Genomic DNA, 27,776 nt, shown 5'->3' with positions numbered 1-27,776 from the left:
TGAGCATTCTGCACCAAGGAGGAACTTCGGAACAGGAGTCTGGTGTTTTGTCCTTCCAGCCTGTTCCCCAACTCCATGGGATCATGGCTGAGTTGTGACCAAACTCTCTGTGCCCGCCTGAGCCCCATATCTCCAAATACCTTTGGTGAGCAAAAATCTCTGAATCACGGGTTTGACATTAACAATTGAGCTCTCGTCAACTGCCGTTTGTTGAAGAGAATTCCACCTCCCTTTGCTTGTGGACAGTTGTCCGAAATTCACTTCTGAAAGTCTGACTCCAATGTTTCGGCTATGCCCCCCAAGTCCGAGACAGCCCAACGAGCGGAAATAGTTTCTATATAACTAACTCATCAGTTCCTCTTAATATCTTGATAATTTCGATCACATCAGCCTTTAATCTACTATATTGCAGGGAATACAACCATAGTTTGTGTAATCTCTCCTCGTAATTTAACGCTCAGAGTCCAGTTATCATTCCAGTAAATCTACACTGCACTCCCTCCAAGGACAGTATATCCTTTCAAAGGAGCGGTGCCCAGAACTAAACACAGTACTCCAGGTGTGGTCCAACCAGAGCTTTGTGTAGCTCCAGAATAATGTCGATTCCCTTGTATTCACGTCCTCTAAATATGTAGGCCACCATTCCATTAGCCGTTTTGATCATTTCCTGGACCTGTCCATGACATGTTATTGATCTCTGTACATGGACACCGAAGATCCTTTGGAACTCCACAGTTTCGAATTTTTCACCTTTTGTAAAGTATTCTGATCTATCTTTGTGAGGTCCAAAGTGGATGACCTCACATTTGCCAAAATTGAAATCCATTTCCCACGGTTTTGGCCATTCATTTATTATATTAATGTCTCAATGGAATGTTATGCTTTCATCTTCACTGCTTACAACGCTGCCCATTTTGGAGGCATCGGCAAACTTCGATATGTCGTTCTCTATCCCGTCATCCAATATCAATGAGACCGCCTGACCTGGGGGAAATTCATATTCAGCATCAATCTCTTCATCATCTTGAGACATTTTATTTACTTTACATGTGTTGCGTCTTGGGAACTCCATCACTCTGTCCTCTGGAGCTCAAACATGCTCTGCATGTAATTCAATCCTACCAACAGCAATACTGAGAAGATGTCAGAAGCAAATTGGTGTCTTTTCACTCAAATTAGTGGGACAGCAAGGCTCATCGGGGATTTGAACCCGGAACTTCTTGGATATCAATCAACGAAAGCCCCAAAGCGAAAATCAGACATCTGGAACAACCAAGCGCTGTTGCTTGCTTCGTGCAGCCAGTGTAAATTTTCGCTGTCTCACAAAGCCGATCGGCCATCCTTTCAGACCTTTTCTATCCATCCAATCTCGTTTTCTATTCCGGTGTGCAGTAATATCAAGTTGTACACTAACTATTTCCTGTCACCAATATTCGTTTCCCTTTACGAAATTGGTTTCGTCTGTCCGACTTGTATTATCAAGTAAGACGTTTCAGAATTGGTTGCTTTGAAACTACATTGCTTTGGAGGATACTGAGAGGTGTTGATGAAAAGAGGGACCTTGGAGTGCATGTCCACAGATCCCTGAAGGTAAGAGGACAGGTAGTTAAGGTGGTTAAAAAGGCATACAAGATACTTTCCTTTATTAGCCGAGGCATAGAATGTAAGAGCAGGGAGGTTATGGTAGAAATTTATAAAACAAGAGTTAGGCCACAGCAAGAATACTGCATACAGTTGTGGTCACCACATTACAGGAAAGATGTGATTGCACTCGAGATGGTACAGAGGAGATTTACGACACTGTTGCCAGAACTGGAGAATTTTAGCTATGAGATTAGATTGGATAGGCTGGGGTTGTTTGCTTTGGAACTGAGGAGGTTGTTGGGAGATTTAATTGAGGTGTATATAATTATGACGGGCCGAGATAGAGTGGATAGCAAGAACCTATTTCCCATAGCACGGATGTCAATAATCAGGTTACATTGATCGAGGATAATTGGTAGAAGGATTCGAGGGGAGCGGAAGATTTTTTTTCCTCCCAGCGGGTGGTGGGGGTCTGGAAATCACTGCCTGAAACGGTGGGAGAGGCAGAAACCCTCATCGCATTGAAAAATAAAAACTTCAATATGCACGTCAAGATCCGTAACCAACAGGATTAGGGACCAAACGCTGGAAAGTGGGATGAGGCTCGGTACAGATTTTTCGGCCGGCACAGGCACGATGTGCAGAATGGCTTCCTTCTTTCGCCTAACTTTCTAGGATTCTATGATGGAATTGCCGTCTGTCTCGGCATCGTGCTAACATACACTCTACCATAAGTATACTTGAATCAAATTGGTGCTTTGTTTCACTGTGAGAGCGAAGAGACATAAGTGTTTAGACATTAGCTGCAGCAGCTGGGTTGCACCTTTACTTTTCCAACCGTCTCAGTCCCTTTTTTACCCTTCTTTGCTGGTGTTGCAGGTGAGATCAGCCTTCGCCGTTCATGGAAGTCTGAGAAGTCCATCAGGTGTCACACAGAGAGACAAGAGAGAGAGACAGGGAAAGATAGAGAGATGCATGCAAAGAAAATAAAGAGTATAAATGTCAGGTTTTGCAAACTAGCAGAATTGAAGTTGCAGATTGGGAAAGATTCCTTCTCGGGTCTTGAAATCTTGTAAGAGAAGATTGGACGCCCGATTAAAAGCACCGGTCACGTTGAAGTATCTCTGATGCTGGGAGAGAGGTGAATGCGGTCAATTAATGCCAATTAATGCATTTGAGCATTGAAGAGATCTTTAAGCCGCAGCACTGCGAGCCGAATTCAAACCCATGCAGGAAAACCCCATTGGAGTTTTGAGACCACAGCTTGAACCACTCGGCCATCGCAGCTGTCAACGGCATGTTCGTTCAGACAGGATTCCATTTAGAAACATGAAATTTCTGTATAAGTCAGCATTGGTGGTTCAGGGGTAGAATTCTCGCCTGCCACGTGGGAGACCCGGGTTCGATTCCCGGCCAATGCACGATCTTTTTGCATTCTGCACCAAGGAGGAACTTTGGAACAGTGTTGTGGTGTTTGGTCCTTCCAGCCTGTTCCGCAACTCAATGATATCATGGCTGAGTTGTGACCGAACCACCTGCACCCGCCTTCGTCCCATGTCTCCAAATTTCATTGGTTAACAAAAATCTCTCAATCATGGGTTTCAAATTAACAATTGAGCTCGCATCAACTGCCGTTTGTGGAAGAGACTTCCACACTTCTCCCTCCCTTTGCTTGTCGAAGTGTGTCCTAACTTCACTCCTGAAAGTCCTGACTCTAATGTTTCGGCTCTGCCCCCAAGTCCTCGACACCCCAACGAGCGGAAATAGTTTCTTTGTAACTACCCCATCAGTTCCTCTTAATATCTTGATAATTTCGATCACATCAGCCTTTAATCTAATAAACTGCAGGGAATACAACCATAGTTTGTGTAATCTCTCCTCGTAATTTACCGCTTGGAGTCCAGGTGTCATTCTCGCAAATCTACACTGCACTCCCTCCAAGGACAGTATATCCTTCCTAAGGTGCGGTGTCCAGAACTGAACACAGTTCTCCAGGTGTGGTCCAACTATAAGTGTTTAGACTCTGGAATAATGTCCATTCCCTTGTATTCTCGTCCTCTAAATATATCGGCCACCATTCCATTAGCCTTTTTGATTATTTCCTGTACCTGTCCATGACATGTTATTGATCTATGTACATGGACAGCTAAGTTCCTTTGGAACTCCACAGTTTCGAATTTTTCACCTTTTGTAAAGTATTCTGATCTATCTTTGTGAGGTCCAAAGTGGATGACCTCACACTTGCCAAAATTGAAATCCATTTGCCACGTTTTTGGCCATTCATTTATTATATTAATGTCTCAATGGAATGTTATGCTTTCATCTTCACTGCTTACAACGCTGCCCATTTTGGAGGCATCGGCAAACTTCGATATATCGTTCTCTATCCCGTCATCCAACATCAATGAGACCGCCTGACCTGGGGGAAATTCACATTCAGCATCAATCTCTTCATCATCTTGAGACATTTTATTTAATTACATGTGTTGCCGAGGCATAGAATGTAAGAGCAGGGAGGTTATTCTCGGAATGAATATAACACTAGTTTGGCCACAGCTGGAGTTTTGCGTACAGTTGTTGTCACCACATTACAGGAAAGGTGTGACTGCACTCGAAATGGTACAGATGTGATTTACGACGATGTTGAGAGGACTGGAGAATTTTAGCTATGAGAATAGATTGGATAGGCTGAGGGTGTATTCTCTGCAACCGAGGAGGCTGAGGGGAGATTTAATTGAGGTGTACAAAATTATGACGGGCCTGGATAGAGTGGAAAGGAAGGACCTGTTTCACTTAGCAGGGAGGTCAATAAAAAGGGGGCGTAGATTTAAGGTAATTGGTAGAGGATTAGAGTGGAGCAGAGGGGATTTTTTTCCACCCAGCGGGTGGTGGAGGTCTGGAACTCACTGCCTGAGAGGTTTGGAGAAGCAGAAACCCTCATCGGATTTAAAAAGCACTTCAATATGCACTTGAAGAGCCATAACCGACAAGACTACGGACCAAACCCTGGTAAGTCGGGCGATGCTGGATACCTCTTTCCCGGCCGGTACAAACACGATGGGCGGAATCGCCTCCGCTGGCGTAAATTTTTAAGGTGTGGAGATGCCGGTGATGGACTGGGGTTGACAAATGTAAACAATCTTACAACACCAAGTTATAGTCCAACAATTTTATTTGAAAATCACAAGCTTTCGGAGGCTTCCTCCTTCGTCAGGTGAATGTCGGTGAAATTTTTAAGATTGTCTGATTCTCTGATATGATTGTCGTCTGTCTCGGCATGGTGATAACATACACTCTACCATAAGAATACTTTAATCAAATTGGTGATTTGTTTCACTGTGAGAGCGACGAGACATAAATGTGTAGACTTTGGCTGCAGCAGCTGGGTTGCACCTTTACTTTTCCGACCGTCTCAGTCTTTCTTTAACCTTCTCTGCTGGTGTTGCAGGTTCGATCAGCCAACGCCGTTCAAGGAAGCCTAAAAAGTCCATCAGGCGACAACACAAGAGACAGAGACAGGGAGAGAGAGAGAAATGCATGCAATGAAAATAAAGGTTATCAATAGAATCATACAATCATAAAATGGTTACAGAACAGAAGGAGACTATTCGGCCCATCGAGCCCGTGCCGGGTCATTTTAAGAGCAATCCAGTTAGTCCCATTCCCCCGCTCCTTCCGGTAGCTCTATATTTTTATGCCTTCAAGTATTTATCGAATTCCTTTTTAAAAGCCACGATTGAATCTGCTTCCACCATCCTTTCAGGCAGCGCATTCCAGATTACAACTACTCGCCGGGTAAAAAAAGTGTTTCCTCATATCGCCTTTGGTTCTTTTGCCAATCACCGTAAATCTGTGTCCTCTGGTTCTCAACCTTTCCGCCAATGGGAACAGGTTCTCTTTATTTACTTTATCTGAACCCTTCATGACTTTGAACACTTCTATCAATTCTCCTCTTAACGTTCTCTGCTCCAAGGAGAACAACTCCAGCACGGGGTAAATGCGATCAATTAGCTTCAATTCATTAATTTGAGCATTAAACAGCTCTTTAAACGTTACTGTGAAATTATGGTAGCGTGGCCTCGCGGTCTAAGGTGTTAAATTTAATTTCTATAGATGCGTGGGTTTGAATCCCGCTGCTTTTCGAATTTCTGCCAATGTTTATTTTGTTCTGTTCACAGAAATCCCGATTGTAGTGCGATAGAGCAGAGAATGTGAATGGAGCTGAAAGTGTAACTGCAGATATTATTTTCATCACGGGGACAGGACACGTTTCCACAGGTAAGGGCCTCTCACCTTAATATTATTTCCAGCAGAGTGGGACAGGTGATCAGAGTGACCGGGCTCTCGCGGCGCAGTCAGTGCACGCTCCTTATCTGACAGTACAGGGTCGGGAAATGCCGAGGTTGTTGGTTGAGTCTCACCAAGATCAACGAATCCTTTTCCTTGTGAACATTTCGAACGGAGCTGAACGTATAATTGAGGTGCTCCAAAATGCATCAATTATTTGTATCGCCACGTGGTTCCTCTTGTTGCAATATCAGATGTGATATTTCGTGTTATTAGTTTACAGGAGGGAGGCTGCGGTATTGGAGCCATAAACTATGATTTTGATCCAACTACAAAATATGAGATTTAGCTTGAGCTTTAAACCAGCGCGTTATAACGCTCAGCCACGATACTTTCCATCTTGCGATCATCAAGAGCTACTTTTACAGGAATAGAATTACTGCACGCAAGAATTATACCACTCAAGCACCAATGCCCGAAAAGCAGCAGGATGAATGTGTCCAGTTAGAAACCAGTCTGAAGGAACATGCAGTCTGACAGAGCCGGAAGTCCAGCAGATTGACTTTTGCGGTGAGCAGATGATGAGCCTCCTTCTTGAGAGTGTTTTGCCAATCCAGCTCAGAGTGGATTAAGCATTATAAATTCGGGTGGGACTGGAGCCACTTGGATAAGATGAAGTGGAGGGGGTTGTTTCCCTTCCTTGACGGGCATTAATGATCCTGTTGTAGTTTTGCTGCAAAATTTCACTTCCCAGCGCCGAAATCACGGAACCCTGAGCTAAAATTCAACGATGGTGAGATTTGGACACACAACGTTTGCAGTGATTAGAAGTCCCACGTGCTACTCATGGCATCACAAATCGGCTATCGATTAGCTTATTTCACGTTACCCATATGCTGATTTGGAACGTTTGCTGCGGTGCAGTAAGTGGTTCAAAAGCTCAGTGGGGAGTCAAAGCGCTGCTGAGAAATCGACATAGCGATGGTATGTGCAATGCATCGTGCTCTCTCTCTCTCTCTCTCCCTCCCTTTTGCTCTCTCTTTCTCTCTCTCCCATTTGCACACTCTTGCTTTCTCTCGAGCTCTCACTCTCCCCGTTTATCTCAATAGGGTTGGAATACAAGGGGTGGATGTCATGTTACAGCTGCACAGAGCTCTGGTGAGACCCCATCTGGAGGACTGCATTCAGTTCTGGGCGCCCCACCTCAGGAAGGATGTCTGAAACTGGAGGCTCGAGGTACTGAATGGCCTACTCCTGTTCCTATGTTCCAATGAATGGAACAATAATTCAAGTACAGGGACCCTAATTTATCAGGATGTGTGAGTGAAGAATGTTTTCTGTTTGAAGGACTGATTTCCTTCGTGTTCCAGTTCAGTGCAGTCCAGTCCAGACAAGCTGCTCGCACAAAGTGGCATTTTCTGTGAGAACGCGAAAAACAGTACCGAGTGCGGGTAGGCCTGCGCGTGAAATGGAAAGTGAGGTGAAATACTCCCACAAGCTGTTGATGTCTCTGTTTCCATTTCCAAAACGCACGCACGCACGGGCCGAATCGATGCAGAGAAAGCTCCGAGGCGAAGCAGGACTGCCGTGCATCATTTGAAGCAACTGGAACACATAAGATTCGGCCCGTTTCACGTGGCATCTCCTGTTTCTGAATCTTCTTACCCTCCTGCTTCCTCTACTCCTCCAGCTGCCAATTGAATTAGATGCCTGATGCAAATACAGCCAATACATGAAACCTATCTTGACCTGGTCAGCAGGGAGAGAGAGGGCAAGAACGGTGCTGGCCATTGAGAAGGGATGGATTTTGTACATGCAGGGAAAGGTCTCACCTCCCTGCTTCTTCGCTTTGCGGAATATCTTATTGTTCAGGAGATGATCTCAACGCCCCCCAGGCCCATGATCCCCACTCACACTCTCCTTCCAATCTCACACACCTTTGCTTAGGTTTGAAATCGTGTATGTTTTCGCACTTGGATTAAATTTGAAGAAAGCGATGCTGTGATAACCCGGGACTATTGAGGAGATGCAGTGCAAGAAGATACATAAAAGGGTAATGATAACAGTGACTGTTCTGACACTGTGAGCTACAGTTAAAGGCTGAACACATTTAAAGTCTCATGCAGCAGGTCCAGGTCCAAATCTTTCACGTGGCATCTCCTTCTGCTTCTGTCACTCATTTTCCTCCACGTAGAGTTCACTTGGAATTCCTGTGCGGCTGCGTTGCGCATTTTCCAGATCTATTCGACCGCAATTCGCTCCAGTTCATCAATTGCAGATACTAGTTTCATCAAGACACATTTTCACATAAAAGGGCTGTTCATCCTTTTGTTTTTCAAGCACAGTAGGGCAGATGATCAAAGTAACCGGATTGGGTGAACTGTCTGTGCAGGTGCCTGGTGGACTCGTGGTTATGATTCGGCGTTCACGCCTATGTAATTAATTACATGAAACCAAATAAACTCTACGAAAAGATGAATATTTCTGTAAACACCATTAACCAACCTATTATTTTCTGTTGCAGACTGAAAGAGACGCTAACGTGGTTACCGAGTGACACTCACAAGTTTAATAATGATTTGTTTTGCATGTGAAACGCTTTTCAGACTGCATTTTAGAAATGGTCAGTGTATATGACACCAGGAGTTTGGTGCAGCCGTTGTTAAATTGATCAGGAACCGCCGATTGTCGACCTATCAACACAGGAGAAGAAACTCGCCCCTGAAGGTACATATCGAGCAAGTTCCAATATAATGAAGAAAATCTGCCCGGGATCCAATTGGGGGCTTTTTGCATGTGAGATGAACGTGCTAACCGCTATAATACAGAAACCGCAACACGGTAAGTATTTGTAAAAATGTTCAGTGCAACCGCTGTTCAATTTCACAGGACCGGTGTTTTGCATCAAACAGAAGTTAGCAGCAAAAAGTGTTATTAATGGGAATAGTGGGACTGAGAAATTCTTAAACAGCCGGCACCCTGTAAAACAGAGCTCCAAATATCGTTTAAATAAAATCCTGAACTGACGGAGCGGAGGGCAATTAAAGATTGAATTATATCGCAATTCACCGAATCTAAACAACGTTTAAAGAAGTGAATCTGTCAGGAGTGGGATTCCTGCGCTTTTGGTGAGGAAGTGTGGTGGGCTGCTGCTTCCGTCCCCCGCACTCCGAGAGGCGCGGTGGGGATCGGTACCAATCTCCATCCTATGGATCCGGGTCCACACGTTTCCTGTGGAGCTGGTGGCAGAACTGCAGCATCTGACTCCAGATCCGAAGACTAAGTGTTTGAATTACGTTGGGTCGCAGCATTTTCACTCCGGCTCAGGGCTCTGCGACTGATTCAAAATTGAGACAGTGTTTTGGGGATTGGCTGTTCAGCGTTTGCGCAGTAATAACAAAGTTATATTTCAAACATCATTGTTTTTTTTCTGTTACTTTCTATTTACACCCTCTCCAGTTTTATTTAGAAACATATTTCAAAGTTTAAGTGGTGTGCTGTCCAATGTTTGTGGAATCAGTGTAATTCAATTTGATGCATTGAATGGCTTTTTCTGTAACTTTCTATTTAGACCCTCTCCAATTTAATATAGAAATAGGTCTCAATTTTTAAGGGCTGTTGTGTGCAATGTTTGTGGTATCAGTGAAATTCAATCTGCTACTTTAGTCTATTCCTTCTCCAACCCAAACTCTTGTCGTTAGATTTGTAACATCACCTAGTTCAAAATGGGATAGTCAGTGATATAAATAAATCAGTAACAGCCCCGAAATCTCAGCGGGTATATTTGTTCCAATACTTAGTGACCATCTCGATTTCCATTGAAAATTTCAATCAGCAAATCCCAGCGGGTATTTTGGGTTTGATAAACTAATTTAATTGCTTGACTGTTTCCTGGAAATGATACAGTTGGGATTTCCTTACCCGTACCGGCAATTGAATCAATACATTCGTTCATTTCGGAAATGACAGTTGCAGAAATAAATAAATCTCGACATGTAACATGGAAAAGCAACTCTTCCTGTCATTAAAAACAAATTACGCATTTTGTTTTTGCTTACGTTTAAATGTAGAACAGACATTCAGAACTGCCCTCCAACCTTAAAAAATGGTAAAACAATCCCAGATTTCAAACACAGAGCATGATGCTCATGCATAAGTAAGATTAATCATTACTTTGTGAAATTTGCATTCTAATTGTCTTTATGATGTTACGGAAAATATTTCTAGATGTCCGTCCCCAACTTAACGGAGATACGAAGATGAAAACCGAAAGGATTTTTCAAAAACTATTTGGAGCGATTTGATGGGTTCCCCATCTCCTTTCTTTAATTGATACCTTTTGCTAATTGTTCATCTTGATCCGTTTGCTTCATTTTTTCCTCAGGTATTTATGGTTAATTTTCTACCTGTTAACGTTGTTAAATATTTGATTTGTTTGTTCCCTCCTTCTTGACTTGTGATTTGTTGACCTCCAGGTAAAAGTCTGAAACAGAAATGTGTTTATATTCAGGAGTGACTCTGAAGTGTGAGACCGAGAGGTGATGCCGGATGTGTGACCGAGAGAACAACTGCTGTTGGCAGAACTGTCCGTAACCCAACATACCCTGTATGGCATTGCACATGGTAGGCCGGATGTTTTATATTGACTGAACGGCTATGTGTACAACACACACCGGATTTTACTGCTGGTTTAACTCCACAAAGTATAATCACCATAAATAACCAAAGTCTCAGATCAGTTGGAATTTAATTACTGTTGTTGAGGGGAGTTTGTACATTGAAAGGAGTTTATACATTTAAAGCTCCAGGTAAACCTGCAAACCTCTCTCGCCTGTGGGTGACGTCACCATGAGGTGTCTACCTTTCTTTGCGCTTCTGGAGTTCTGAAGTGTGATTGAACCTTACCAAAAGTTTCCTATAATTAGTGAGGAAGGAAGGTATCAGTGTAAATGGGAGATCTAAACGTGGTTGTTTCACTGGGTACCATGGGAACCGGATACATTCACTCACCGAGAAAGTGAGAGAGAGAGAGAGACTGAGAGATTGGATTGGCCTTTTCACTTTGTAATCGATTGCACTTTGTACTTATTGTAAGAGACGGTTCCACCCAAACTATCCTGTGCCTGATATTCTCATTAATACCAAGATGTGTTCAAAATGAGTTTCTACCAATTTTACAAAAGCTGTACAGCGAAAACTACTTTGAAACGAGTTTCGCTTTGCAACCTTTAATAGAGATGGGCTGCTGGTTGTAAGTGAAGAAGGTTGTACACACAGGCCTTTGGATCAATATCCTCGAAACGTGTTTCGGACACATTGTATGAGAGGTCCGTCGGCACAGTGAAGGAACATTTCCGCATTGAAGCTCTGGAATCCTTTCCTTGTTGGCTCCGGAATTAATACAAACACCGCCCTTTGTTATTTTGTTGCTGAATTCACAAATTGGGTAAATATCACATTGGAGACTTAAGACAAAAAAGGCCCCGACCAAACGGGCACTTTGAGCAGCTTAGCCACGGAGCCAAATCAAGCTGCAACTTCACGACCTCCCCTCACTGATACCTGTCAGATTCCCGCCACTGTCTGTTGGAGTTTGAGGCCGTTTTGTACTTTTCTGTTTGTCGCGTCGATTTCGCTGTGTTCACCAACACCGTTTGTATCTCTCGCTCCGTTAAGCTCGCTGTGGCAATGTGTGGATTGATTCTGAATGAAAAATGAAATAAAAGGTCTTAATTATCAGGTGGGCCAGTGGCGCAATGGATAACGCGTTTGACTACGGATCAGAAGATTGTAGGTTCGACTCCTACCTGGCTCGGTTTTATGGAATTTTCCCCGTGACACTGGGGAATGAATGAGTCAGACAGTATAATTAGATATTGTTTATGGTGAAGCAGCAAATAAAACAAACATTCCATTTTGAATGGTTTAGTTTCAGTTATGTAAAAAAAAAACTTTGACCACAACGTGATTCCAACAAGCCGCCTTTTCGGTTGATGTCAGACACACTAACATTGCAGCACGAGGTGTCGCCACCGCGCAGATGGCCTTCATGTGTTTCCGGGCCTTTCAGACACTTCATGTGACACAAGAGCTTTCCAATCCCCGCCACCTCCTGAACATCGAGGCGTCCGGCAGAAGCAGCATTCACCGCCAGCACCGATATCGCGCTACCTTTGCCGTTCTGCAGGAAATCCGATGCTGAAAATACAAAGCAGGACGGACAGTATCTGGAAAACAGTTAAACTTTCAGTGTTCAGACTTTGGTGAGAACTATAAGCAGGAATTTGGGTAGATATTAACTGGGTGTGTAGTCGGAGTGCGCTGTTCCTTTATAAACTGTGGGAGCGTAGATATCAGTGCGATGTCTATATATGAATTGTGGGTGTGTATATATGAGTGAGATGTTTATATATTAATTGTGGGTGTGTCTTTCCGAGTGTGATGTTTATATATGAATTATGGGTGTGTATATATGAGTGAGCGAGTTTTTATATGAAATGTGGGTGTGTATATATGAGTGCGATGTTCATATATGAAATGAGGGTGTGTATATATGAGTGCGATGTTTATACATCAAGTGCGGAATGACCTGAAGTGACAATTCCACCCGGGGTTATATGTTGTTCCAACGAATGACACAAAGTTCAATTAACATTAGTCGGAAATCACTCAGTTGGGCGGGCGTTAGACTAAAGATCTGAAGATCTCGGGTTTCTGCAGTTTTAGTTATTTACCCGTCGCCCTTCATGTTTTTCCCTTCACGTACTTATCCAATTCCCCTTTGAAAGTCACGATTGAATCTGCCTCCAGCACTCACTCAGGCAGTGAATTCCAAATCTTAACCACTCGCGGCACAAAAGCGTTTTTCCTCATCTCGACTTTGATTCTTTTACAATCACCTTAAATCTTTGTCATCTGGTTCTTGACCTTTCTGCCAATGGGAGCAGCTACTCTGACTGGACCCTTCAAGATTTTATCCACTTTCCCCTTAAATGCATCCATGTGATTTGCCTCAACTACTCCTTGTGGTAGCGCGCTCCACATTCCGACCAATCTTTGGGTAAAGAAGTTGATCCTGAATTCCCTATTGGATTTATTAGTGACTATCTCATACTTATGACCTCTAGTTTTGGACTCGCCCACAAGGCAAGTGAAACCATTTTCTCTATGTCGACCCTATCAAACCCATTCATTATCTTAAAGACTTCTATCAGGTCACCCCTCGGCCTTCTCTTTTCCAGAGAAAAAAATCGTAGCCTGTTCGTCCTTTCCTGATAAGTCTCTCCTCTCAGTTCTGGTATCACCCTTGTGAATCTTTTCCACCTTCCCCAATGTCCTTATATCCTTCTTATAATATGGAGACCCGAACTTTGCCCAGTGCTCCAAGTTTTGTCCAACCAAGGTTCACTACGAGTTTAATATAACTTCTTTGCTTTTCAATTCTATCCTTCTAGAAATGAACCCCAGTGTTTAGTTTGTTTTCACGTGGCCTTATCAACCAATGTCGCGACTTTTAGTGATTTGTGTATCTGTGTCCTTAGATCCCTTTGCTCCTCTATCCCATTTAGACTCTTATTATCCAAGCCGTATGTGGCCCACTTATTCTTCCGACCAAAATGCACCACCTCACACTAAGCTATATTTAAATTAATTTGCCATTTACACGCCCATGCTGTAAGGTTACGAATGATTGCCTGTATTTTTCGCATTTTTCCTTTGTATTAACTGGAACTCCCAATTAGGCGCCTTCCGTAAATTTTCAAAATGCACTTCCGATTCCCGTGTCCAAATCAATAATGTAAATTTTGAACAACAACGGCCCCAGTACCGATAAATTTTGAACAATAGAGATCCAAGCACCGATCAATTGTGAACAACAATGGTCCCAGCACCGATAACTTGTGAATAACGGTGATCCCAGCACCGACCAATTGTGAACAACAGTGATCCCAGCACCACTAAATTTTGAACAACAGTGGTCCCTGCACCAATAAATTGTGAACAACAGTGGTCCCAACATTAATTAGTTGTGAACAACAGTGAACCCAGCACCGATCAATTGTGAACAACAGTGGTCCCAGCACCAATAAATTGTGAACAGTGATCCCAGCCCCGATCAATTGTGAACAACACTGGTCCCAGCACCAATTAATTGTGAAGAACAGTGGTCCCAGGACTTTTGATCTTGAACTGCAGTTGAAACTTCTGCAGGAAATGAAAAGAAGCGCCCAAATCGCTCCACGTGAATCTCAAGCACGTGGGGAAGAAGTTCAGTGCAAACAATCAGGAATTTAAAGGCACTTCAATGACCTGCACTTTCTTTGAATAAGTTTTGTTCGACATTGCATTCGAACCTGAAATCGCACTCGGCTTTCATATCACCGAAGCACAGTGTCGCCGCTTTGTATCTGTCTGCCTGTAAGTGACGAGGTTGGACTCGGCACGGTCTGATCCAATTTTTGAAATCTCACCAAGCGCCAGGGAAATGAAACTTAGAGTCGAACTGTCCCTGTAAGTGATGAGGTGAGGGGAATGTCGCTCCAAACAGATCGGGATAGAGCGCAGTGCAGCCACACAGGAGCTCCAAATCCACCCTCTCGCCAGTCGGCAATTACAAATTTTAACCGAAATATCCATTGGCCCAGTGTCACCCGCTGAAATCGAGTTTTTCTCGGACACATTTTTTTCTAAGCATTGGTTTAAAAGTGAAAACTGCGGTCCACTTCACTGCACGTGCAAGAGAGAACTTTGTAGACGCTGCCCGCGTGCAGCAAGATCTGGACAACATTCAGGCTTGGGCTGATAAATAGCAAGTAGCATTCGCGCCAGACGAGTGCCAGGCAATGACCATCTCCAACAAGAGAGAGTCTAACCACATACTCTTGACAATCAACAGCATGACCATCGCCGAATCTCCCACCATTAACAACCTGGGGGTTACCATGGACCACAAACTTAACTGGACCATCCATATAAATATTGTGCTATAAGAGCAGGCCAGAGGCTGAGTATTCTGCGGCGAGTGACTCACCTCATGCGTACCCAAAGCCTTTCTACCATCTACAAGGCACAAGTCAGGAGTGTGCTGAAATACCCTTCACTTGCCTGGATGAGTGCAGCTACAACATCATTCAACAAGCTTGGCACAATCCCGAACAAAGCATCCCACTTGATTGGCACACCAGCCACCACCCTAAACATTCACTCCCTTCACCACCGGCGCACCGTGGCTGCAGTGTGTACCATCCACAGGATGCACTGCAGCAACCCGCCAAGGATTCTTCGACAACATCACCCAAACCGACGACCTCTACCACCTAGAAGGACAAGGGCAGCAGGCGCTAGGTAACACGGCCACCTGCACGTTCCCCTCCAAGTCACACACCATCCCGACTTGGAAATATATCGCCGTTCCTTCATCGTCGCTGGATCAAAATCCTGGAACTCCCTACCTAACAGCACTGTGGGAGAACATTCAGCACACGTGTTGCAGAGGTTCAAGAAGGCATCTCACCTTCAACTTCTCAAGGGCCATTAGGGATGGGCAATAAATGCCGGCCTTGCCAGCAACGCCCACATCCCATGAAAATATACAAATTGTCGAAAGGTTACAGCATGGGAGGAGGCCATTCGGCTCTATCAAGAACAATCCAGGTAATCCCACTCCATCGCCCTTTCCCAGTAGCGCAGCATTTTTTTTCCTTTCATGTCCTTATCCAATGCCCTTTTGAAGGCCATGGTTGATTCTGCCTCCATCACATCCTCGGGCGATGCATTACTGATCCTAACAACTCGCTGTGTAAAAAGGTTTCTCCTCGTGTCACCTTTGGTTCTTTTGCCAATTACTTTAAATCTATGTCCTCTGGTTCTTGAACCTTCCGCCAATGAGAACAGTTTCTCTCTATCTACTCTGTCCAGACCCTTCATGATTTTGAATACCTCTATCAAATCTCCTCGCAACCGCCTCTGTTCCAAGGAGAACAATCCCAGCTTCTCCAGTCTATCCACGTAACTAAAGTCCCTCATTCCTGGAATCATTCTAATAAATCTCTTCTGCACCCTCTCTAAGGCCTTCACATCTTTCCTAAAGTGCGGTGCCCAGAACTGGACTCAATACTCCAGTTGTGGCCGAACCAGTGTTTTATTGAAGTTGATCATGACTTCCATACTTCTGTACTCTATGCCTCTTTATATAAAGCCCAGGATCCCGTCTGCTTTTATAATGATTTTCTCAACGTGCTCTGGCACCTTCAACGATTTGTGCACATTAACCCCCAGATATCTCTGTTCATGTACCCCTTTACAGTTGTGCCCTCTAGTTTATATTGCCTCTCCTCGTTCTTCCCAGCAAAATTTATCTCTTCGCATTTTTAGCGTTAAATTGCATCTGCCACTTGTCGGCCCATGCCACCAGCCTGTCTATAACCTCTTGAAGTCTATGACTATCCTCATCACTGTTTATTTCCCTTCCAAGTTTTGTATCATGTCCAAATTTTGAAATTGTGCCCTGCACACCCAAGTCCAAGTCATCACTTTATATCAAGAAAAGCAATGGTCCCAGCACTGACCGCTGGGAACACCACTGTGCACCTCCCTCCAGTCCAAAAAACATCACCATCACTCTCTGTTTCCTTTCCCTTAGCCAATTCTGCATCTGTTGCGACTGACCCCTTTATTCCATTTGCTGCAATCTTAATGATAAGCCTACCGTGTGGCACTTTATCAATCGCCTTTTGAAAGTCCATATACACCACATCAACTGCATTACCCTCAACTACCCTCTCTGTTGCCTCATCAAAAAAACTCTATCAGGTTAGCTAAACACGGCTTTCCCTAATCAATCCACACTCGTCCAAGTGACTGTTAATTCTATCCTGGATTACCGTTTCTAAAAGTTTCCCCACAACTGAGGTTAAACTGAACGGGCTATTGTTGTTGGGTTAATCCTTACGACCTTTTTTGAAGAACGGTGTAACATTGCAATTCTCCAGTTCTCAGGCACCACCCCCGTATCTATGGATGTTTGGAAGATTATGGCCAGAAGCTCCGTAACTTCCACCCTTACTTCCCTCAGCAAATTGGGTTGCATCCCACCAGGACCGGGTGATTATCTAATTTAAGTGCAGCTGGAATTTCAAATACCTCTTCTTTATTATTTTTTAGCCCATCAGTAATTCAACTATATCTTCCTTTACTGAGACTCTGGCGGTATCTTCTTCCTTGGTAAACACATGCACAAAGTCCTTTTATTTTATTCGTTCATGGGATGTGGGCGTCGATGGCGAGGCCGCCATTTATTGCCCATCGCTAATTGCCCTCATTTAGGATCTCGGCCATCTCCTCTGCCTCCATGAGTAGATCTCCTTTATGGTCCCTAATCGGCCACACCCCTCCTCATACTACCCGTTTAACATTTACATGTCTGTAGAAGACTTTTGAATTCCCTTATATGTTGGACGCCAGTCTATTCTCATACTCTCTCTTTGTCCCTTTTATTTCCTTTTTCACTTCCCCTCTGAGCTTTCAATATTCTGCCTGGTGAATGAATGAATAAAAAAAAAACATGTTCGGATTTCCTTCAGTCTGAAACAGGAAGTTACTGGTTGATTAATCGCGATTTGAACAAGCATTCGTCTTTTTTACAGAGCTAATGAGTTTTGCGTAATTGATAAAGTGAATCATTTTGTAAAAGTTAATTCCCTCAACGGGAACCGGAGCCGTCTCCCGCACTGAGAGCATTTGCAGAAGGCAGCTCTCTTCTGCGATTTTCCTATAACAGCTCCATCGGTAGAGTTTCCGTCGTGTCGTGGTTATCACGTTCAACTAAGCCGCGAAAAGTCCCCGATACACAACCAAACGGAAATATTGTGGAAAAAGTAGTGCACTCAGAATCACTAAATATAAAAAAGGAAGAATTCACTCTGTGTTTAGATATGAATAAAATACAACGCCTCACAGAACCGGTAGAGTTTCCTTACTCTGCCCAGTTCTACACACACTCAAGCACTACACATATACCGACAGTATCTCTCCCTCACTCCCGTTTCCTGCCCTGACGGTACAGGAAGCCCCTCTCAAAGCTGCACATTGTGACTGATTTCAGTTGTTTTGTGAAAGATCATTAAATGATCCTGCAGCGCTGCCTCGGTTAATAACTACAGTCATAAACAACATTGCAGCCGCGGCAACAAACACATCAGTTTTTCGATGTTCGAAGTTCCCGAGCTCCTGGATTGAGTGAGGCCACGACAGCAACAACATTCAGGCCGCCTGTCCGGCCTCGGTCTCTCCACTCACACGTTAGACCAAGAGAGATAGGAGCAGGTCTAGGCTATTCGGCCCCTCGAGCCTGCTCCGCCATTTAATGAGATCATGGCTGATCTGATTTTTACCACAACTCCACTTTCCCGCCCTTTCCCCATATCCTTTAACTCCCTCACTGATCAAAAAATTTGTCTCACTCAGCCTTGAATGTATTCAATGACTCGGCCTCCACAGCATTTTGAGGTAAAAATTCCAAAGATTCACAACCCTCTTGGAGAAGAAATTCCTCATCATTTCCGTCTTAAACGGGCGACCCCTTATTCTGAGACTATGCCCCATAGTTTTAGATTCCTCCATGAGGGGTAACATCCTTTCAGCATCTACCCTATCGAGTCCCCTCAGAATCTTGTATGTTTCATAAGATCTCCTCTCATTCTTCTAAATTCCAATGAGTATAAACCCAACTGTTCAATCTTTCCTCACAAGACAACCCTTCAATACTCGGAATCAACCCAGTGAACCTTCTCTGAACTGCCTCCAATGCAAATATGTCCTTGTTGCTGGTGGAATTCAGAAAATTCCGCTTCAGACAAAGCATTACTGCCCATCCCTGGGAAACAAGATGCCACGGAAGCTTTGACAACACATCGCAGGCATCGTTTGACCCGCAGTTGTTGCTCCGATGCAAAGCAGAACTTTGTGAAGCCAGCTGTTTCAAAATTTATAGCCTGAACAGGGACTTGAACCCTGGACCCTCAGATCACTACCCACATTAAAAGTCTGATGCTCTACCGACTGAGCTACTCAGGCGCTTTATTCAAAAAGCTTCTATTATACAGATCCATGGTAGGAGTCTAACTTATCCCTCGGCGACTTCGAACCATGGTGAAGATCCGATTTATAAAATTCTCAGCAACGTGTTGAACATGACGTAAGAAACATGGACTCCGAACTTGTGATTTATAATTCTTTTTTTCTGCCAAATGTCTTGTTATTAGTGAGCACCAATTAAAAAAACACTTTACCCAGTGGCTCAAAAGCTAAATTGTCCCACACGGGTGATGGAAAATGCCTCTCGACCTTTCACCGTATGAACATCTGTGAGCTGAACAATTTCTTCCGTTATACATTGACACCAGGCAGCAAATTTCCCTTCCAAATTTTCCTTACACGAAACTTCCAACCGATGAATACCCTCTTAACGAAAAGAAAAATTGTGTGTTTGGTTCTTTTGATTTAAAGATCTCGTGCGGCCCCGTTGTCATATCAGCTGCCCCTCTCCCTCAAAAAACAAGTAAACTCGCACCTGCTATTGCAAGACGGTAGGCCAGAGGAACCCAACTGCCCAGATGGGAACACTAAGAAGTAGATGCGACATGGAACAGACCAGTTGTATCTTGAACTCCGGTCAAAATGTTTGAAGTGAAAAGTTCGACTTTTATCGGTGAGGTTCGCACTCACAACCTGAGCATTTCTGGAGCACCAAAAACGTTTCGCGGACTGATCGATTGCGCTACAAGATCACAAAAGCGTTTAACTTTCGGTCTCTCGATTATCGTTTCGTGACAAACAGAAGCCTCCAATCAAGATGCGCTTCGTTCAATATCCGCAGTAAACTTGAAAAGCCGTGGAATCTGAAACAAAACCCCAGAAGATAAGAACTTTCAATTATATTATTATTATTAACTTAAGGACAATTTTTGATGGTACTTTAAGAAAGATTTGGAGAAAATGTGAGATGAAACTAACAAACTCTCTCTGGGCTGTCGGTGACTGAAGAGATGGGCGTTATTTGACTTGGAAACTGAGGTTCGGAACTTTCTGATGGAGAAGTGTGACAGAAGATTGTGGTTAGTGGCAGTTGCCGGGGAGATCTAGAGGAGGGGCAGAAAAGTCAAAGTCACAGCTGTGACAGCTAAAGCGCTCTGCTATCTGTAATATTTAAAAAGTAATGTACAGTACGGGGCAAACCGATTTGGTATCAGTTATCAAAAATATTAAAATACATAGGTTCAAAGACGGATTTGTGAAGAGGGAACGGATTTAACCGCCAGACTGAAATCATTCCACATGAATCTGAATCGTCTTGGGGAAAACGGCAGCGCCAACTGTTATGTTCGTGTCATGATTTGAAAGACCCTCCAATTACCGACAGTATCTTTGAACCGGTTGTGCAGCAAAACCGCGATTGAAGCAGCTTTGTATTTGTCAAACGTGCAGGTGATGATATTGGGGTTGAAAAGGGTCGATTTCAATTTTATGAAATCTAACCATATGACCCGAAAATCGACTGTAAAATCGAGTTTTTCCTTTAAGTCGTGAATTGAAGGGAAAGGCGCATCAAACAGATCAGGGAAATGAAGAGCAGAATACGTGGATGGAACTTGCACGAGTGAAAATCCCTCTTTGTCGGAAGACTCAGTCCCCAGTGGTGGAGAGGATTGATATTTCGAGCTTTTATTCACCAGCCTCAACTTCAGCAATTTCCCGTTTGCTGACAATGACATGAGTCGAAATGAGCAGGTCCAACGAGCCGGTCTGTAACACAGGCCAATGATTCAGTTAAACTCGTTAACCAGTCACTGGGCTCCGTTATAGTCGCTCCAGTCAGTAACACACAAAGATGAATCTGAAACAGAAAGAGATAATTTTTAACACTTTATATCAACCACCGGCGTTTCTCTCTTTCCGGCTTTTAGAACAATCTGTTTCACAGTTTGTCAAACCCGAAACATCCTCTGGGATTTGCTGATTGAGAATTTCAGTAGAAATTGGGACCGTCACTAAGTATTGGAACAAACATTCCCGCTGAGGTTTCGGGGATGTTACTGGTTTATTTATATCAGTGAGTGACCGATTTTAAACTAGGTGAGGGTCTAAACCTAAGATACGAGTCTGGGATAGACAAGAGATTCTTCAATGTATCAAGTTAAATTACACTGATTCTACCAACACTGTACATCACATCCCTTAAACATTGTTACCTGTTACTATATAAAACTGGTGAGGGTGGAAATGGAAAATAACTGAAGAAACCTTCATTGTATCAAACTTAATTCTGATTATTATTATGCAAACATTGCATAGCTTATTCCTTAAAAAAGATCCAATAAAAAAACAGTCGCCAGTCCCCGAGCCGCTGTGCCTGTGGTATGATTTGCACCCGCTTCTGACTGACTTGAGATCAGACACACTCCCGTCCAAAGTAAACGGATGGAGCCGGATTCATAACAGAAAAATGAGGACCGACCTCCGCGGTTCTCCCAGAGTGCGGGAGGCGGAATAACAGCAGCACACAGAGCGATCTCTCTAAACCAGCCGCTGCCGCCGGAGAGAAGCGAGTCCCGTTCCGAGCCGTGTCTGCCAGGTGTCTGCCGACCCTCTCTTCACTGAAGGGGACCGATTCAGCACCAACTCGCACACCATTGGATCATTTAATCATCTTCAACACCTGAATCACATCACCACTTAATCTTCAATACACAAGGAAATTCAAGCCTTGTCCACGCAACCTGTCCTCATAGTGTAACCATTTTAGCCCCGGTCGCATTCTGGTCTTTCTGCGCTGCACCTCCTGCAAGGCCAATATATCCTTCCTGGGGTCAGGTGCTCAGAACTAAAAGCCGTACTCTAAATTTGGTCTCAACAGAGTTTATATAATTGTAAAATAACTTCCACCCGTTTGAATTCCTGCTCCCTTGAGATAAAGGCCGACATTCCATTAGCCCTTTTAATTATTTTTGCACCTGTCTGCCAACTCTTCTTGATTTCCCAAAATATCTCTGCTCACCCACAGTTCCTAGCTTCTCACCATTTCGGAAATACTCTGATTTATCTTGCTTAGGGACAAAGTGGATGGCCTCACATTTCCCCATATTGAAACTTTGAACAGTCTGGGGCTCTTTTTTATATAAAATAGAAGGCTGAGGGTGACCTGATATCGGACTTTAAGATTATGCAAGGGTTTGATAGGACAGATGTAGATTAGGCGTTTCTCCTTTTGGGAGTGGGGACGTCAAAACTTAGGGCCATGAATATAATAGTCATCAATAAATCAAATATCGCATTCAAGAGAAACATATTTATCCGGAGAGTCGTTAGAATGTGCAATTCGCTACCACAAGGAGTAGTTAAGACAAATAGCATGGATACATTTACGGGGAAGCTCGATAAGCACATGAAGGAGAAAGGAATATTCGGGTTTGCTCATCGGGTTAGATGAAGAGAGGTTGGAGGAGGCTCGTCTGCAGCATTAACACCGGCATAGTTTGGTTGGGCCGAATTGCCTGTTTCTGTGATGTACATTCTATGTAATTCTATGTAAGCTCCATCTGCCACAGTTTTATCAACTCACCTAATCTGTTAATTTCCCTTTACAACTTTATGCTCCCATCGACACTACTCACTGTGTCACCTAACTTGGTGTCGTCGACAAACGTGGATATACCGCTCTCTATTCCTTTATCTCCCTCATTTATACAAAAAGTAAAAAGATGATTCGCCGGTACAGATCCCTGGGGGACACCATTAATCAAATCCTGTCAATTTGTGTACATACCCATTAACCCGACTCTCTGTCTCCTACCTCCGAACTAACTCGCTCCCCATGGCAATGGGTTGCTTTGAATTCCACATGTTCTCATTTCTGTTAACAGTCTCTGATGCTAAACCTTATCGAATGGCTCTGGAAGTCAATATGCATATAACACCCATAGACACTCCATTATTTACTACGTTAGTTACATCTTCAAAAAGTTCAACTAGTTTCGTTAGACTTGACTTACACTTTACAAATCCATGCTGGCTCTCTCTGATCAATTCATGTTTGTCCAAGTGCTCAGTTCTTCTTTCCCTAATGGCAGATAGTGGTAACTCCCCCACAAGAGACGTCAGACTAATAGGTCTATAATTTCCTGCGTTATCTCTCCTACCCTTCGTATATAATGGAATGACATTTGAAATTTTTCAATCCGTGGAACAATTCCTGAATCAAGAGAGTTTTGAAAGATCATGACGAAAGCATGTACAATATCCTCACCGATTCCTTTTAATCCCCTAGGGTGGTAAACATTATGTCCTGGAGATTTGTTTATCTTTAGTCTAATTATTTTCTCCATTACCATTATTTTACTTACACTGAATCTCCTTGATTTATTTTCAGTTTTCCTCTGTCTGTGGTATATTGTCCTCATGTCTTTCTGTGAGTATCAGCAAGTCTGCCATTTCCTGATTTTCAATTACAATATAACCTCCATCTGTCTTTAAGGGGCCCACATTACTCTTAGTCACCCTTCTGTCTCTTAATATACGTGTAAAAACCTTGAAAGTTGTCCTTAATTTCAATCACAAGTTTTTCTCGTTTTCCCTCTTTGCACCTTTTGCGAATTTTTTTTAGTTTCAGCACCACAAAAAACAACACTTCGCTGTGAAATTTGCTTAATTAGTTCTTCTGTGTCAGAGCGAGAATTGTCCATCACTAATTTTTATTTAAAGTAACAAACAAACACAAGCACACATATTCATTCGTGTATCAAAGCACTGATGGACACAGAAAGGTAAACACAGCTTGAAATGCAGGCAGTATCGGGATTCACAGGTGAACTGGCAAGCGAAACAGACAAAGATCAAACAGTCTGAACCCACAACAGAATGTGACGTGTAGCTGACAGATATTAACGAGGAGGTGAGAAACAGCTCCGTGAATTGGCACCGTGGCTTACTTGGTTAAAGCGCTTGTTTAGTAAACAGGAGATCCTGGGTTCAACTCCCAGCGGTGCCATTTTTTGTAATTCATGGCGTTTCGTGAATTTGAGAAGCATGCAGTGCTGTATTTTGTTCACGAGCCAACACGGAACTGATCAGCAAGTCTCTTCAGAAATGCCTTTTCATCATCCGGACAGCCCTCTCAGAGAATGTGTCCGTGACACGTTCTTGTTTCTGCGCTCGTTAAGGTCGTGGGATAATTATTGATTCGATGGTTCATACCCCGGAAAAACCCTAATTTAGCCCTCGATTTTGGATCTTGAGCTGCGGTTCAAACTTTTGCAAAGAGGGAAAAGGAGTCCCCAAATCACTCCACCTGAATCTCAAGCGCTTTCGGAAGAAGTTCAGTTCAAACAATCAGGACTTTAAAGGCACCTCAATGACCTGCACTTTCATTGAACGAGCTTTGCTTACAATTGCATTCGACCCTGAAACCGCTCTGGGCTTTCATCTCACTGAAGCAGAGTGTGTCCGCTTTGTATCTGTGAGCATGTCGGTGACGAGGTTAGCTTTGATATTGGTCGCTTTCAATTTTTAAGATCTCTCCAAGCTCAGGGAAAAGAAACCGAGAATCGAATGGTCCCTGTAAATGATGAAGTGAAGGGATTGGTGCTCCAAGCGGATCTGGAAATTGCGCAGTGCGGTCGCTCAGGAATTCAAAATCCACCATCCAGCCACTCGGCGATCATATTAACTGAGCTTTACTCTGGCCCAGTGTCACCGCGCTGAAATCGAGTATTTCTCCGGCACGTTTCTCTTAACTTCATAGTTGCTGGTTTAAGAGTGAAGACCGGCTCGTTGGATTTTCACTCTTGCAAGCTTCAACTATTGATTTTGCAAAAGTGAACTGACATTGACAGCTGTTAAATAGGCTGCTGCCGCCTCAAGGTTTAGCTCAGTGAATGACGCATTTAACAGAGGGCTTTTCCGTCTGTTTCAGTGGTGCGAAAGTTTGATGTTTGAGTCCTTATTTTCTTTTTCCTCATCGCCTCAAAATTCCAAGGTTTCAATGTGTGTTTGTCTGCAAGAAAATGTACCGTGATCATTGCCAGCTGAGCAGGGCTGATAGTCCGCCATTTACCCAGCGGTCGGAAATCAGGCACCTGAATCATATAAAGGAATGGAACATTGGCATCACGGAAATCACAATTCATCTTGAGAGACAAGCCCCCGAAAGGCCGGAAGGGAGGCTGCACTAGCTGCAGGAGAGACGGTTCGTTGTGACATAGAGATTTCTGTGATGAGCGAGACCAGACTCTTTCTATGTTCAGAGAAGAAATGTCACACCCTTTATTTTGGAAAAGGAAAACGGTGGGGATTTTTGTCATCGCCCGATGCCTTTCGTGTTGTATCAGAAGTTCCTTGTTGCGTTACTTTCATCTTGATTGTAGAACCAGTTCGGGCGGTCCTGTGATAAGCGGCGACAATTGCCTGTTCATTTGAAATTTAACAACGGCTGCACTGAGCTTATAATCGCACTCTTAAGATTCAGTCTATAAAATGATGAAATTTCATCGCATGCAAAGCACAAAAATCTTATTAAAGGTTTGACTGTCTCTCGGTAATCACGTCAGCATCTCCTTCAGCCTGAAATAGAAAGTCATCGGTTGATTAATGGTGATTAAAACAGTCATTCAACTACGAACAGGGTTTAATTAGCTTCATGTGGTTAATTTAATAAGTTCATAACTCTTGTTGAAGTTAATTCCCTGATTGGGAATGGAACCACGCGACGGTGGGAGCACTGAATTTTAACCATCAGTCCATCGGGGAGCTCCCAGGATTGCGCACGAGACAAAGTGGAACTGATGACATTTTTTTTTCACACTTCCGTGATTCATTCAGCTCTGTGTTTATCCTCAGGTCGCTTATCTCTCCCTTCTTTTCAGCTTCTGGTTGCGGATATTCCTGTCGTTAAATATGAATAATATAGAATATCTCACAGCCCTGGTATATTTGCTCTTTCTCTGTACAGTTCTGTACAAAACCAAACTGTACGCAGGTACCGACAGCGTCTCTCCCTCACCCTCGACAGGAGCAGCAGGAAATGTCACTTTAAACTGCCAGTTGCTTCAAATGATGCACGATGGACCTGCGTTGCCTTGCAGTTTTTCCATTGATTCGGTGCGTGAATTTTGGAAATGGATACTTGTCCATCAGAAGCTTGTGGGAGTATTTTATCTCACTTTCCATTTCATGTACATGCCTACTTGCACTTGGTGCTGTCATTGCCTGAACATCACCTTCTGTCGCGATAGTAGTTCGAACAGAAAATGCCATTTTGTGCGAGCAGCTTGGCTGGTACAAAAATGACCTGAATGACAAAGGGGCAAATGGGAAAGGCCGCGTTGCTCTGCTTGTTCGCAGCAAAGAATTTTCATGCGTTTCCTTGCGGTCCAGTGTTTAGGATTCGGCGCTTTCATCACCATGACAACGGTTTGATTGTCGGTCTCAACATCCGCATATTATACACTCTACCATAAGTGTACTGTACTCAAATTGCTGATTTTTCACTGTGAGGGTGAAGAGACATAAATGTGTGGACATTAGTTACGAATTCATCAGCTGGGTTGCACCTTTGCTTCTCCCCCCGTCTCAGTCTTTCCATCTTTACCCTTCACTGCTGGTGTTCCAGGTTCAATCATCCGTGGCCGTTCAAGGAAGCCTGCCATGTCATGAGGGGAAAACACAGAGTCAAGAGACAGGGACAAGGTGAGATCAAAGTATAGGAAGAAATCGTATAAATGTCAATTTCTGCGAACGGGCAGAATTTAAGATGGAGCTTGGGAGAGATTCCTTCACGTGTCTTGCAATTTTGCAAGAGACCATTGGGCTCCCAATTAAAAGCATGTGCCGTGCTGAAGCATCTCTCTGAGAGAGGGAATGCGGTTCGTCAACTCCAGTTCATATTTATTTGTGCAGTAAACATAACTTTCAGCAGCTGCGCTGCGAGCAGGATTCGAACCTGCGCAGGAAAATCCTATTGGATTTCGAGTCCAACGCCTTAACCACTCGGCCATCGCAGCCACAATCGTTAGTCGTGCACGGCTGAAAATCAGAATGCGTGGGTTTATCACAAGCGATCTGTGATACTGTGTTCTCTCCGACAGGTTTCCAACTTGATTGTTGGAGCTTGTCAACGCGCGGGCATTGCTGTTTTTGTGATGGAAATCCTCCTCTGTCACGTGGTGAGGTTGGGCTTCGATTTCCGCTCAATTCAGGATTATTTTCATTCTCCATTCATAAGATCGCGTGAATTGGGATCTATTTGCACTCTGCTTCAATCTGCTCACCATTCTGAAATATTTTCCTTTCTCCACGTGTGTTGCGTCGAAGCTGGGTAGGAAAATCACATTGCGAGTTCCAACGCCTTAATCTTTGGGTCATCGCAGCTGCAAACGACGAAGCCTACACGGCTTCAGATCAGAATGAGGAAAGTTATCACAGGAGATCTATGAGACTGTATGTTCTTGAGGCAGGTTTCCAGCTGGACACATGCAGCCGACTCCCGTGCGGGCATTGCTGTTTCTGGGGTAAAATTCTCGCCTGCCATGCGGGATATCCGCGTTCTTTTACCGGCCAATGGTGGACCATTTCCATTTTCCATTCATGATGTCAAGTTAATTGGTATACATTCACATTCAGTTTCAATCTGAACACCATCGTGAGAAATTTTCCTTTCTCTATGTGTGTTGTCGTCGACAGAACCTTTGCATTCTGTCCTCCTCCATGCACTGGAATTAAGTCAATCCTGCCGACTACACCGCTGACAAGACATGAGAAGCCAATTAGTGATTTTGCACTAAAAATGGGAACACCGCAGGGCTCGTCCGGGTTCTCTCACTTGTCAATCAGCAAATCCCCAAAGTGAGAATCAG

At 43.7% G+C, this 27,776-nt stretch overlaps 5 non-coding genes across 5 annotated transcripts; 3 read left to right on the top strand and 2 right to left on the bottom strand.

Moving 5' to 3' along the window:
- The first annotated feature begins 2,934 nt into the window (after positions 1-2,934).
- trnag-gcc (transfer RNA glycine (anticodon GCC)) lies at positions 2,935-3,005 on the top strand. Its single transcript has one exon. It is a non-coding gene; the product is annotated as a tRNA-Gly (tRNA).
- Positions 3,006-11,613: 8,608 nt separating this feature from the next.
- On the top strand, positions 11,614-11,686 carry trnar-acg (transfer RNA arginine (anticodon ACG)). Its single transcript has one exon. It is a non-coding gene; the product is annotated as a tRNA-Arg (tRNA).
- Positions 11,687-18,860: 7,174 nt separating this feature from the next.
- Positions 18,861-18,945, bottom strand: trnak-uuu (transfer RNA lysine (anticodon UUU)). Its single transcript is given in 2 exon segments — positions 18,861-18,896; positions 18,909-18,945. It is a non-coding gene; the product is annotated as a tRNA-Lys (tRNA).
- Positions 18,946-23,840: 4,895 nt separating this feature from the next.
- Positions 23,841-23,914, top strand: trnat-agu (transfer RNA threonine (anticodon AGU)). The gene has a single exon. It is a non-coding gene; the product is annotated as a tRNA-Thr (tRNA).
- A 2,928-nt stretch (positions 23,915-26,842) lies between these two features.
- Positions 26,843-26,924, bottom strand: trnas-cga (transfer RNA serine (anticodon CGA)). The gene has a single exon. It is a non-coding gene; the product is annotated as a tRNA-Ser (tRNA).
- Positions 26,925-27,776: the final 852 nt, after the last annotated feature.

The sequence above is a fragment of the Heptranchias perlo genome, chromosome 20, assembly GCF_035084215.1.
Source record: "Heptranchias perlo isolate sHepPer1 chromosome 20, sHepPer1.hap1, whole genome shotgun sequence".
Lineage (NCBI taxonomy): Eukaryota > Metazoa > Chordata > Chondrichthyes > Hexanchiformes > Hexanchidae > Heptranchias > Heptranchias perlo.
This window is presented reverse-complemented; position numbering and strand designations above follow the sequence as displayed.